Here is a 12,789-nt window from a genome sequence, read left to right on the forward strand (position 1 = left end):
CCACAATTTCTGCCTAAGAAAAAGAGTGAAACGCTCTCTCCTCCTTCCCCCAAAAGGCTGGGAAGGTGCAGGTGGAGGAGGACTTTGCTCAGGCTGGCCAGCGCGTGTGGCATCATCACTCAGGAGTTGGCTCCCCAGGGCACCACTGCCTGCTCTGCCCTGGGGAGCCGTTGGGGTGCACGGATGAAGGGCCGTGGGCGGCACCACTCTTCTGGACTTGATGATCCAGCAGGCAGGTGGGATAACTTGATAGTCCAGCAGGCAAGATGGATAACTTGATAATCCAGCAGGCAGGTGGGATAACTTGATAATCCAGCAGGCAAGATGGATAACTTGATAATCCAGCAGGCAGATGGGATAACTTGATAGTCCAGCAGGCAGATGGGATAACTTGATAATCCAGCAGGCAGGTGGGATAACTTGATAATCCAGCAGGCAGATGGGATAACTTGATAATCCAGCAGGCAGATGGGATAACTTGATAATCCCGCAGGCAAGATGGGATAACTTGATAGTCCAGCAGGCAGGTGGGATAACTTGATAATCCAGCAGGCAGGTGGGATAACTTGATAATCCAGCAGGCAGGTGGGATAATTTGATAATCCAGCAGGCAGGTGGAATAACTTGATAATCCAGCAGGCAGGTGGGATAACTTGATAATCCAGCAGGCAGGTGGGATAACTTGATAATCCAGCAGGCAAGATGGGATAACTTGATAGTCCAGCAGGCAGGTGGGATAACTTGATAATCCAGCAGGCAGGTGGGATAACTTGATAATCCAGCAGGCAGGTGGGATAACTTGATAATCCAGCAGGCAGGTGGGATAACTTGATAATCCAGCAGGCAGGTGGGATAACTTGATAATCCAGCAGGCAGGTGGGGTAACTTGAAGGGGAGTTAGCAAGTGTAACAAAGAGGGGGCCCAGCCTAGGCCTAGTGAGCTGAGTCCATCTCCTCCACAGCCTGGTTTTCTTTACTCCAGAGGCTGTACCAAGGGTCTTGCTCAGGTTTTCAGCCATTCCTCTGAATATTAGGAGAAAAGGAAGCAGCTCGCCTGAATAGGGTTATAGGGTGACCACTTGTCCCATTTGCCCAGCACTTCAGGGGTTCCTAGGATGCAAGACTTTGGTGCTAAGCCCCAGAAAGCCCAGGGCAGCAGGAAAAACTTGGTCATCCTAATTGGGTACCAGCCGCTTTTCAGGCGTTATCTCTTTTACTCCACATCGGTGGTTGTATTATCATCCCCATTGTACAGAAGAAAAAACTGAGTGTCAAAGGGGCCAAACAAGCTGCCCAAAGCCTCAGACGGGGAGGGAGGAACTGACGTTTGAACGCAGGTCCACTTGATGTGTGTTTGTCTGCTGCACCGCCCGCCCCCCTGCCGCTGTCTCCTGATGCCTCTGAGTCTGGGAGCTGAGCAGCGGCTTTCACAGGCCACTCCGTGAGGCCCAGACGGTAGGCAGCTGTGGGTCGTGGGCACAGATAATTACAACGCGTGCGGTGGTGGTTGCCTGAGCGGGGGCAGCAGCCCAGGAGCTCCTCCAGTGTTTGGAGTTCTGGGGGAAGCAGCCCGTTGGCAACTGACAGGAGATGGGACTTGGGTAGATCTGGCAGTCAGGGCACAGGCAACAGAAAAGCACACAGGAGGCCAGGCCAAGGGAGCACGTTTGGGCTGACAGGCTTGATACCACCAGTTGGAGAAAGGCCAGACCACACCACCAAGAAGGCCCTGGTGACTTCATCTACCTTCCCTAGAGCCCAGACATTTATCTAGAGTACCTTCTAGTACAAGAATAAAAGCCCCAAGCCCAGTGAGCTCAGGCCCCGGGTGTGGGAGCACAGGGAAGAGGATTTGTCTGGCTGAGCTGGGTGGGGTTGGAGTGGGCAGGAAGGAGCAGATCCTGATGGAAGCTCACTGTGGTCTCCCTTGTGGGCAGGCAGGGGCAGCACCGGCCACCTTCACAGCTTGTCATGAAATGGTATCAGGTTCTGACAGAGAAGCTGGAAAAACACTCAACCTGAGTATGAAAACCCAAATGAAGTGATTCACACGGTCCTGGATTCATTCCGAGAACCAACTCCTGTCAGCCGGCAGTTGCCCAGGCTGGGTGCGGTGCTCAGGACTAGTGTTACAGAGATAAGCCCCAGCTCTCCTGTCCCCTCAGCAAGTCACCGCAGCCAGGATGAGTGACAAGCTTATCAAGGTAGCTGGCCAAGGTGTCAACCCTCTGCTCCTGGAATCTGCACGTGTCTGCTGAGCAGGGCTGCTACTTACTGCCTTCGCAGGCGAGAATTAGAGAAAAGGGTCCCCTCTGGGTGGGCACAGCTCTCAGCAGCACAGTTTGCAAGGGGAGTTCAGTCCCCACTAGCCCCCGCCGCTGGATGCCTTTGTGCAGTGCACAAACTGCACAACTGTACATGGCGGTCTTGCTGACAGAAGCCTGTTTGTGTCAGGGACTGAAAAGCCCTTTGGGAGAGAATTCATCAGAAAGGAGGAGAGTGCCGGGCATGAGTGGGCATAGGAGTGAAGCTGGAGTTGTCTGAGAACTGGGCGATGCTCTCTCCACCTGTCTCTCCTCTGTGCACAAAGTGGTCAACTCCACCTGGGAAGCACTCAGGAGAAGTTATTCGGGAAGATGAGGAGGAAGGGTCTCCTGGACAAAGGAATACCACACGGAGGCATGAAATCTCCAGGCTGCCTGGAGAGTAGGGAGCAAGGTGGAGACAGTGGGGGGAAAGGTGGGCAGGGGCCTGGACTTCTGGGCATTGTTCTGTGGTTGAGACCTGGATGGGATGAGCCGGGCTGGAGAGAAGGGGACAGCAAGAGAGGCCAGGTGGGGAGGCAGCCCTTTGTAGGCTCCCCTGATATTTATTCCCATACCACATACAAGGCATCCCGAGAGACCTCTGCCAATGTCCTGAGCTCTGTCTTCTGCCTGTTGTGTCTGCTCCTGCTGGGAGTCTTGGAAATAGATGTTGGGAGCCTTCCTCTCAAGCAGAAATGTCAAGTCTGAAGAAGAAACTCCTGACCCCGCATGTGTGCCTGCTGGGACTTACAGGGGACAGAGGGTGCAATGGGGGTTTGGAAGGAGCTGGTCCCCGTGGTTGGGATGATCTGGACAGATTTCTCATGCCTGCCCACTGCTTGTGTAGACCTGCCTAGGGCACTGCGGGAGTCACACACCCCTCCCCCGGGTTCTTCTGCCACCTGCAAAAAGGCACAGCAGCTCCCGCCCAGCTAGTGGCCAGGGCATAAACTGCCCGGATGTCCTGATTACTTTTTCTTTTTCCTGGTGGGTGGCAGCATTTCAGGGGCCAGCTCCCGCCTCTTGCCCACGTGTGCATGTGTGCCAGAGTGTGGACCAAGTTTGATTTTACATAGCCAAGAAATTTAGCTATTTTCTTTTCCTCTTCAGTTCTGGTTTCACTTTTTGGAAGACTCGGGGAGGAGACTGGAAAGGACTCACTTGACTGATGCTGATCTGGAAAGGCTGAAATTGTGCGGACAATGGCTAGGGGGCCAGGCTGGCCGTGTCCCAGGGGCCGAGCCCCATGCTGGGCTGTTCTAACAAGAACTTGAACTGAACCGAACCATGACCCCCAAATTGGAAAAACACTGCCCTGATTCACCGAACCCAAAACCGAATCCAAATATTATTATTTTTCGACTGAACTCTGAATTGAGCTAATGTTTTTTTCTTAAATACCAACCAAGCCAGTTGGAACTAGACACAAACACATGTGTTTTCTGAAACTATTGAACCTGAACTTCAAAATAATCTCCTATCCGAGGGCGAAGTGAGACTTTATTTGCTTGAGATTGTCCTATTCACAGCAGGCCAATAGAGCTTCCTTTATGGTAGCTTTCGTGTGTTCAATTTTACTTCTCATCTTCAAAAATTGGGGTATAATTTACGTGTAGTGGGATGCACAGATCTTAAATGTACACTTTGACCAATTTTAACAAATGCATGTACTCAAGGAATGCCCCCCCTCCCCGTTAAGATACAGCACATTTGTCTCAGCCCTTCGAGTTCCCTCTGTCCCACCCCAGCCCATCCCCTCCTCCCCCGCCCCGCCCCCAGACAACCACTGTTCTCATTTCTATCCCCTTTTGCTTCTTGTTTGAGGCTATGAACAACCCTCCTCCCCGACCCTGGAAGAAGGAGGACAAATATGATAATACCCATCTTATGGATGAGAAAACTGAGGATCAGAGAAACGCAAATGACTTCCTTGAACTCATAGAGCTAGGCAGTCACAGGGTTAGAACGACCCAGCTTTCAGGTCTTCCAGACGAGTGCTCCCTCTTTCCATCTCCAGCCATCTGTTCAACAATGGATTTAATGCCTCCACGGGCTTTCATAGGGAATGAACCCACCTCTGGCTCCCAGGGCCCGATGGGATTTGCTCACCCCACAAGCAGGGTGGTTGCACCTATTTTTAAAGACCTCTTGGCAAAGAGGGTGTGTCTGGGTCTCGGGCTGGGCCGCCCCTGCAGGGGGGACGCTCTCCTGGGGCCTCTGTGCACCCCATGGTGGCAGCCTGCACTGGGGCGCCTGTCCGCCGTCTCCAGCCCGCCTGTGTGTGGCTGTCCGTCGGTGTCTCTGGCCGCCTACGTGTAGACAAACTGCGTCTGACCCCCGAGGAGCAGCGTCTGTCTCCCCAAGCAGCCCAGCTAGAGAACATTGACCAGGTTCCCAAGCTGGTTTTCCTGGGGAAACATTTTCCAGAGCCTACAACAATGTTGCATTTGATTTGATTTTTCCCCCCTTTGCAGGCGATTGTGTGGTTTGGGGTGTTTTGCTCCTAGTTATAATCCAATAAAGAGCAGCTGCTGAGATTTTTCCAAGAGTGCCGCTTTCAACCGCCCTCGTTGAAAACGCTCTAATTTATTTCAGTCGCTTGTGGGAAAACCAGCCTCAGCTCAAAACAAAGGCGTCCTGTGCTGATGTAATTGCCCCATGAGTCTCTCCTCAGGGCTCCAGGTCTGCTGATGCTCACAGAGGCGGCCAGGGAAGAAGCATCCTTTCTAGATGGCGGAAGTTATCCTGAAGAACCTTGCTCTCTTCCCAACCTCTCGGGGGGACACAGGCGTCCCCGAGGGTCGGGAACCAAGCCTCTATCCGTGGCTCGTCCATTTCCTGTGGCTCACAGGGGTCAGTCCATGTCACCTTCAAGTGAATTGATCTGATCATTTTCTTTCTGTTCAGTAGGTAGTTGAGTCCTGCCTATTGAGGGGCTGGAAGTTTGGATGACAAGATTGATTAAGGAAGAGGGAATTCGGGGGTCTAGTGGTTAGGACTCTGCGTTTTCACTGCCGAGGGCCTGGGTTCAATCCCTTGTCAGGGAACTAAGATCCTGCAAGCCTCACAGCATGGCCAAAAAGGAAAAAAAAAAAGGGGGGGGAATTTTGGCTAAACAGACCTTCAGTGGGACCGAGGTGTGGTGGAACCGGCAGGAGGGTGTTCTGGGCACTTTGGGGCGGGGGAGGGGGAAGAGATGCCAAGGTGGGAGGTGACCTCCGAGGTCAACCTGCTCTCAGCCATCCAAGCTGGCCTGTTCCGCCTCCCCTTCTGTCCAGGTGCCGCTAGACCCCTGGCTCAAGTGATTCCAGACCATCTAATCATTGACTCAGTTTGAAGGTGTGCAAATGCCTTTCCTCTTTTGAAGCACAAGGGCCTCCTGGACTGAAAATCCAGAATGGCGGCCCCGTGGCAGAGCGATGTGTGAATCGTAGAGAAGACTCTGAGTTACACGGGGTGGTGCCACCTGTTTGGCTCTGTGTTTCCAAGTGAGGGACTCTAGGGGTGTGCTGTGTGGCCGGCAGTCTCCAAGGCCCTGTTTTCCATTTCATTTGCAGAGTGATTTCCATAGGGCCAAAGAGCTCTGTTTTCTTTCAAGTCAGAGGAAGTCACCTGCTGGTGAGCATTTGCTTGGGAGGTGACCTTCCCCGCCCATGGGCTCCCCTCTACACCCAGCTATTCCTTCCTTAGAACCACCTGGAGGGGCAGAATGAGTCGGGTGGCCTGAATCTTGCACAGGCAGGAGCTGGACCTCTTCCGGCCTTTGATTGTTAGTGACGAGTTAAAGCACTGGCGTGGTGGAGGCATGGAGGACACCCAAATGCTTTAAAAGTCCAGATTTCTAGGATTCACAGCCTTCAGCGATTCTGGTTTAGTCTATCTGAGGTGGGACTCAAGTATCTTTATTTTTATTTCAAAATATCTTGAAGGCTCTATGTTCATTCAGAACATTTAGAGAATTAAGAAAATATCACCGCAACGGTTCCTCCCTCCAAAAATCACATTGAACATTTCTGCAAACTTCCAGTCTTTAGCATTATACATACATTTCTATCTGGAGTACCACGCACTCACTTCGGTGTCCTTTTCCTTTTGAACATCATGAGTATTTTCCCGTGACATTCAATATTTTTTGAAAGCGTGGTTTGTACAGGCTGCGCATAAAGGAATCTTTGTCTGCATGTCTGATTGCTTCCTTGAGCTGAGTTCCCGGGTGTGTGAGAAAGCTCCAGAGGAGACTTTGAAATACTTAGCTCATTCCCTTGTGCTGGGTTCCATTCCCCCAACGCACCCACCTCCTGCCCCTGACCAATATGGAGCTCATTTGCTCGTTTTTTTCCTTCGTTTTAAGAATCACAAAAGCAGCGCATGCCCAAGGAGAACCAATCTCCTATGAAGGTGTGTGAGACAAAAGCACAGCCTTCCTGTTTCCCTTCAAGGACCCACCATCAGTTTGGGTGCATCCCTTTCTCTTCCGTCTCATTCTTACTTTTAGTAAGTTCTGTGCAGGGGCAGATGGGGAGCTATCGGCGTGGGGAAAGGACAGGCTGGAATCTGAAACCTGAGGTCCCATCCCAGCCCCATCACTCACCAGCTGTGAGAGTGCGAGCACAGTGGCCAGTCCTGCACCTCTCTTTCCTCTCGGCGGTGTAGGGATAATGACATATTCACTACCTGCTCATCCAAAGATTGTTCTGGGATTAGATTAGCCAGATTTAGCAAGGAGACAAACAAAACAACAAAATAACATGAAACCAAGCAGGATGCCTAGTTAAATTTGTATTTCTTTTTTTTTTTTTTGGACGTGCCACACGGCATGTGGGATGTCAGTTCCCCGACCAGGGACTGAACCCGCGTCCCCTTCAGTGGAAGCGCGGAGTCTTAACCGCTGGGCACCAGGGAAGCCCCTAAATTTGTATTTCAAATAAATGTCCTCGTGGCCACCTCCTCCCGGGCTCAGAGAGCCTTAGAGCCCCGCTTCTCTGTGTGCGTGCATGCCGCGGGGATTGTGTTAAAATGGGGAGTCCGATCCAGTTGGTCTGGGGTGGGGGCCTGAGAGTCTGCATTTCTAACGAGCTCCCAGGTGGTGCCCATGCTATGGTCTGTACCACACCTGAGCAGCAAGGCTTTGTTTAGTTAGCATCACAAGTGTCCAGAGGCTTTTGAAGGGGGAAAGGGGGAGTCGAGGGGACACGGTTGTGGTGTGTGGGCCGTCATCGACCTCCAGGCTGGTGGGCACTTTGACCGTAATCACCGTAAGCGCCAAAGAGCAGACACACCCCACCCATGGCACACCCAGCGTCAGAGCTAGGAGGGACCCAAGAGGCCAGCAAGCTCAGAACACTGAGGCTCAGGGTGGGGAACCAGGGCTGAGCCAGATGCCACAACTCTGCATCCCACTCGGGCCTCTCCACGTGGGTGGGCCCAGGAGGCCGGTGGCTGCTGGACCCTGGTCCCCATCCCCTGTCCGAGTTCCTTCTTCCTATGTCTTCCTGTGTCTCACCGTTGTGCCTGCAGAGCTTGATTTGAAGAGCTGAACCAGGGAAGATGGCTAGGGCCTCAGACAGCAAAGGTGCCCCTTACTGTGCAAAGAGGCCTTGTAAAAAAAGATTGATATGGATTTAATGGCAAGTATTCCATATTGGTTTCTGAACAGAATGCTGTTCAAAGCTTTTAACTGGGCCCAACTGCCAGGCCTTGTCCGCAGGGGGGCTGACCACTCACTGGGTTTGGCAGCCAATGCTTCTTTGTCTTCTGCCTGCCAGCCTGCCTGCTGCAGCTTCCCAGCCATGGGACCACACATCCATCCATCCACCCACTTACCCACCCACCCATCCATCCATCCATCCATCCACCCACCCATCCATCCAGCCAGCCAGCCAGCCATCCAGCCAGCAAATGTCTTTTGCTCTCCTATCATGTGCCAGGAATGGCCCTAGAAGCTGTAGGGGGATGCAAAGATGAAGGAATCAGGGTCCTTGCCCTGAAGAAGGGGAGGTAACTCAGAATGGCAGTCACACTCACATCATCCATTTCATCTAGTCTTCAAAATCAGAGATTGGACCCTTGGGAGAGATGGTGGTTGAACCAAGCCACCCACGTCCAGGTGACAGCTGTGCTCCCCACCATCACTTCCTGGGAGCGGTCTATGAGGGGAGATGCTGAAGGCACTGAGTGGATGGGGACCTCAGAGGGAGGAGGGACAAAGGGATCCTGGAAGCCACATCAGAGCTCCCGTGGGGGGTTCACCGTGGGGGGAAGCTCACAGCCCAGCTGACTCAGGATGTGAGGAGTGAGGGGCTGGTGGGGGAGTGGCCTCTCAGTGACCTGCTAGTCCCTCCCCGGGGCAAGGAAAGGAGCCCAAGGCTCACACTGGGGAGGGATTTGCTCAGAGTCATGCCGCCAGTGGGGGCAGGGCTGGGGCTGGGGCCCACTCCTCCCTGAGGGCTGTTTCCCTGCCCTGTTCAGAGCCTGAGTAGCGACCTCCAGCTGCGGACTTGACGTCCCTGATGGACCCTGCCTGCTCCGCCCGCCTTTCCCACTGGCCTCCCACTGCACCTGCTCTCGATTTAGGGCTGAACTGCTCTTTTAAGTTGTGACTTCGGGGTAATAATCTTAAATGAGGCAGGTAAAAGGTCAGTCCCTCACTAAGCTGGGGGTTACTCTAGTCGCTGATGATTTTTGAGGGCTACTGAGCACCCTGTGAAGTGCAGGTGGGTGTCTGGACAACTGGGGGGCCTGGAGGCTCTGGATGGGGATGTTGAGGGGAGGGCAGCTGCAGATAGAGTGGAAGGTGTTGGCAGTGGGTGGTGTCTGCCCAGAAGATGTGGACGTGAAGGGAGTGGGAGACCCGGAGCCAACCTCACTCACCTCATGGGTGCTCCCCATGACCTTTGCACCTTGAACTTGGGGCCTTGTCCAGCGGCTTCGGTGGGAACCAGTTGGCAGGAGCAGTTTCACTGGTGTTGAATGCTCCACCTCCCACCCCAACCTGCAGGAGCTGGGGTGGCGCTGATAGTTCCCGTGTGCCCCTGACTCTTGCGAGGTGAGGCTCCAGGGTCCTGGCGTAACCCAGTTGGCTCCTGCTCCCTGCGGGGGGGGCCTGGCGGACCTTTGAGGCCTCATACATTATTTAACGAAAATCAACACTCAGCAGACCCCAGCGTTTACCCGCACCTCTGGGCCTGGTGCCTTGGGGTCCTGGAGCTGTAGAGGGGCTCTGAAGTATTTCCGCTTTGCCAACAACCCCTTGGGAGCACCTCCTGGTGTCCATGCACACACGCACGTGTAAGGCCTTCACCCACCCTTTGATGCTCCTGTTTCACAGATGAGGCTGGTGAGGCCAGGGGAGGCCAAGGAACACACGCGGTTCCATGTTGGAAGAGGCCGACGGGGATCCAGCAGGTCTGTCTGACCCCAGAGCTCGGCTTCCTCCGCTTTGAATTTGCAAGATTTAGGTTAGATGTTGGGCCTGGCTCTGTGCTGGTCTTGGCAGCTGTTTGGTATAAATTGAGATTCCATCACCTGTCAATCATTTGGGCCAAGGAGGGGAGAAGGGGAAAAGCCGAGATGGGGTGGCTGGGATCCGTCTCTGCTGCTGTCTCACCGGTGCTTCGGCAAACCTCCTACTCCTGGGAGGAAGAAAAGAGGACACTATCGTGAGTGACTCCCTCCTGCTGTCTTTTTACACTGGGAAAACTGGGGCTGGAAGGAGGCAATTTGCCCCAAAGCAACTTCCAGATTTTGAGAAGTTCTAGCTTCATGGAAGTCTTGCCTGACTAACTGTGTATCTGCCCCAGGAATTCCATTCTGGCTCTATTTGATTTATTTGACGTGTGTGTGTGTGTGTGTGTGTGTGTGTGTGTGTGTGTGTAAATGGGCTTAATTATGCACACAAGTGTGTGTGGCACCTGGGGAATCCCCCACCTGACTTGAGGCATTGGTGGTACCTTGGGGCAGGTGATAGGCCTTGGGAATGAATGTTTCTTCGGGGCAAGAACCAAGCTCTGAGTTTTTCTGTGGGTCTCTGTCATGGCCTAAAAATGGGTGCATTTGCTGTACCCCATAGGTGCATCAAAACATGTGTGCATTATTTGGTTTTCTGAATGCCCAGAACTTAGTGCTTTTGGAGAACAGGGATGTTTGCAGAGTGTAAATATTTTAGAGACTCTCCCCAACTCCAGACCTCCGAGGTGCCCCTGCAAAGTGAGGGACCCTTTTGTATTAGGGGGTAAACCTTCTCTCTGAAGGAGACACTTCAAAACTGGTCATCTTAAAATGAGAGGCACCTCGACAATAACAGAGCTTCTTATTTTGTGGCGGTGGAGGCGTGGACTACAGTGAATCAGGCCTCCTGGGTTTGGGGCTGTGACAGTCTTTAACTCCAGTGAACTGTGTCACTCTGGGCCTCAGGCATCTCCTGTGAAGTGAGGCAGTGAGGCTGGCACATCTCAGATTTACTGTGTACACGAATTCCCTGGGGGGTCTTGACAAAATGCCCGTTCTGATTCACTAGATCCGAGGAGGGGTTCCAGCATCTGCTTTTCTGACCAGCAACAGGTGATACCAATGCTGCTGGTTCACAGACCACACCTGGGGGAGCAAAGCTCTAGAAAATCCCCAAGAGCTCTTTTAATGAGAATGTCCTGGGCTGCAGTTTTGAAGTGAGAGCACAGAAGCTGGGCTTCCTCAAACAAACAGCCCTGGGCCCAGAAGTCACACGCGCGTGCGCACACACACACGCACACACACACACTCCACCAGGGTAGGCAGAGACAGAAAGAAAGACTGGAAAACAGACAGTGGGCACCATGTGGCCAGGAGTAGACATTGCAAGGGGTGATGTGGATAGGAAAAAGACAGGAGGAGAGGCCTGGGAACAGTGAGGGAGGCAGGGAGACGGCGGGGAGAGCGTGGGCAGGGGAGAGGAAGAGCGGGGGCAAAGGGAGAAGGGGAGGGTCCCAGCTCTGCTTCCATCGGGGCGGAGTTTGCAGATGGCAGCCCTGCCCCGGCATCCTGGTCCCCCAGGGGTGACGCTGCTTCCAGCTTTAATCAGGTCTGCTTCAAGCCCTGAGAGGTCCCATTATTTTATTTCTCATGTTTATATTTGAAAAAAGATCTCCCCTTCCCTCCCCTCTCCCCTCCCCATCACTGGACTCTAGCCACCATCCCAGCCCCGAAGAGGAAAGACAGACACCCCTCCCCCATTAATCAGAGCCGACCGCGTAATGGCAGTGAGCGAGGGGGCTGGAAGCTACTGTCTGATTGAACATTAGTCATGCTGCACGTTATATTCTCTAATGAGAAAATTATTCCAAATTGCCCCGAGGGATGGTCATGATTAAACTATTTGCCTTGACTTCCTCTGCTAAATTGAATGTGTGTGCGTGTGCGCACGGACACACACACACACACACACACACGCACGTTCACAGTCACCCCCACCAAGTCTGCTCACCCAAGGCCTTGGAACATACTCTGTTCCAAGGGTTTGGTTCAGCCTCAGAATTCCAGACGGTTTATCCCCAACCTGTGCACAGCTTGCCTTTTCCTGCTACGTTTTGAAGCCGTCTAGGCTCTGAGGAGGGAGAGGGGAACTGTCAGCCGGGCCATGGGAAGCCCTGTCAACCAACCCTCCCATCCCCCCATGGTCCTAATTGCCCACATTCTGAAGCTGAAGGGGGCTCAGCTTCTATGGATGAGTGTCTTGTGGGTGTCAGGTGGCTGTTTTTTTAAAAGGAGAATAGTTTTTCAGGCAACAATCTGGAGCTCTTTTCAGATCCCTCTTTATGTTCTCTGCTCTGAAACTCCACTTTTACTTGGACCTCCTTTTCCTGAGTGGCTGGGCCAAGCCATTCTTACGCAGCCCCTGTTTGCTGTGACAGGTTTTTGAAGCGTATTTCAAGAGAGAACCAAAGCATGCTATAAAACAAGGAATCGTAGGAACTAGAAAATTTTTCTGCAGGAGTTACAACATTAAAAAAAAACAACCAGGCATCCGTGGTCTTGATTATTAGGACATTATCACACCACATCCCCCGTGCCTCTTCTTTAAATTCTGGCCAGACCTCAAGGTTTGGAACAAATGTTCCCTTCTCTGGGGTCCCTCTCTGATCATCACCTCAGTTCTACTTAAGTACCCCCAGTTCTGGGCTCTCATCAATTTGTCTTGAGTTGACAGGATTCCATGAACATTTACTGAGTATCGTATCAGTCAGCTTTTGCTGGGTTATGCTGGGTTATACTCTGTTAACAAACACTCCCACCATCTTGGTGGTTTACAGTAATAACCTCTATGTCAGACTGGTTGTGACACTGCCTGTTCCTTCTGGGATCCAGGCTGAAGGAGCAGCCTCCACCTGGGACCTGCTGTTCTCAAGGTGGGGGGAAAAAGAGCAATGGGGGCACCCCATGTGGTTCTTCACACTTCTGCATAGATGTGGCACACATGACTCTTTACATCCTATTGGCCAAAGCTGGTCAC

This window comes from Balaenoptera borealis (genome assembly GCF_965194805.1).
Source record: "Balaenoptera borealis genome assembly, chromosome: 12".
NCBI classification, from domain to species: Eukaryota; Metazoa; Chordata; class Mammalia; order Artiodactyla; family Balaenopteridae; genus Balaenoptera; species Balaenoptera borealis.